Raw genomic sequence first — 2,241 nt, forward strand, 5'->3', positions numbered from 1 at the left:
ACAATTAAGTTAGTTATTAATTTTTAACGTGTACTTATTTAAGAAAATCTAATTCTAATGTTTAAGAATATTTTTAAAAAATGTATATAATTTATAAGCAAATATTCTAGCTACAAAATATTATATTAAATTAAATAAAATTATTAATTTTATTAAAATGTGAGGTTATTTATGCTATTTAAAAAATTAATTTGATATTCTTCTATGTTTAATTTTGTTTTTAATATTGTTTTGACAAAATTGAATTAATTTAGTATTTTAAAAAAAGTTAAAATATTTTTTCTAACAGACACCAATTGAATATAGTTTACAAAAAAAAAAATCTTTATGTCGTTCGATTTTATAAATTTAAAATGATAAATTAATTAATTAAGCATAATTCATAAAAAAGATTGTTTACGTGGTTTGATTTTTATGAATTTAAAATAATTAATTAATTATTAATTTTTTAAATTGTGTTTGAAATTTTAATATATTATTAATTTTTAAATTTAAAAATATAAAATATGTATGTAGTTTGGTACTATTTTATTGATGATTAGTTTATAAGTTGTAATTAGTTTTTGTTTTAATTATAATTTTAAGTTTTATGTATCTAATTGTTAATTAAAAAAATATATTTAATATTAAATATTTTATTCGACATAAAAATAATGGAGTGTGCATTTTTTTATAACTATACATACGAGTTAAATGAGTTCTACAATTTGAATTTTTTATATGAGTTTTTACTTATTTTGTATTAAATTAAATTTTTCAAGAAAGATTGTTTTACAAAATTTCATGTATGATATAAAGATGTTCTTCAATCTTGAATATAAAAATGTCGTTCAATTTAAAAATAGGTGTGTATGTTTTTTCTTTTAATTCTTGAGTTTAAGACTACGTGTGTTATCTAACGTAATTTTTTCGCTTTATTTATTTAGCTTTGCAAGATCTAAAAGACCTAAGAGTAATATCGGTAAAATTTCAAATGAGGATGCATTCTTAAAAATTTATCAAGACAAAACTGTTGAGCAGTTAAAAGAATTAAAAAAAATAATTTCAATACGTTGCACATAGATTACATTTATTTATTCATCTTATTTATTTAGTTGTATCTTTTATATTTAAAAACCCACCACATATAGGGAATTTAAATCAGTAAATTTTTTTAGAATATCGTTTCTATTGTCTTGGCTATCATAAATCATACTATACATATTCCAGACTAGTGGTATGACCAATGTGAATGCAACAGATTTACCTATGTTTTTACAAAAATTTTCAAATGTTCAAGTTGTGGTCGTTTCTTTTTATCCCTAATTCCAAGATTTTTTTATTTATTTTTTAATTTAAAGTCTAATCACAACGGAGTAGATATTGAATAAATCTATATTTAACTTTTTTTATGATGATTATTTTATTAAGCAGGTACCGAATCAAGTTTGGTGTCGTGATGTCTATGACAATGCATGTTTCGTCGTTTTTGATAAGGAGGTAAAATAAGTTTTGAGAAAGAGCTGTGTAGAGATACTTGTGTTGGAATAAATTATTTTATTAATCCAGGTCATCCATGTTGAATCACCAAAAATATATCATAATGTGGAAGCTTACCTTTACTCATAGAAATCAGATTTTAGAAGTCGGAAATCAATAAAAGGATTGTCTGTAAGTCTCTTTGGCCAAATGGTTTGCTCGCATCGCATGCATGTGCATGCGTGTGCTGGCATATAAATTTTCACCATCTCGCGTACGCGACATACTCCCGTGTATGTGAGCTAGTCTGGCCGAACCAAACAGCCACGTCGCGTGTGGACTCGCGTACATAAGCCTCCCCAAAATGCTAAAGAGCTGTTAAGTGTTTGGTGGACAAAATTGTGATCATCAACAATGGCTCCAAAGACTTGGTGCTCTTAAACATGAATTACACTTTGTCACAACTCCGCACAACTAACCAGCAAGTGTACTGGGTCGTCCAATTAATAAACCTTACGTGAGTAAGGGTCGATCCCACAGAGATTGTTGGTATGAAGCAAGCTATGGTCATCTTGTAAATCCCAGTCAGGCGGATTCAAATGTGATTGGATTAGATAAATAAAAGATAAATATAATAGGATAGAAATACTTATGTAAATTAATGGTGGGAATTTCAGATAGGCGTATGGAGATGTTGTGCTCCTCTCGAATCTCTACTTTCTTCTTACATTCATCCAAACCTTCTTACTCCTTTCCATGGCAAGCTGTATGTAGGGCATCACC

Source organism: Arachis duranensis, chromosome 1 (genome assembly GCF_000817695.3).
Source record: "Arachis duranensis cultivar V14167 chromosome 1, aradu.V14167.gnm2.J7QH, whole genome shotgun sequence".
NCBI lineage: Eukaryota > Viridiplantae > Streptophyta > Magnoliopsida > Fabales > Fabaceae > Arachis > Arachis duranensis.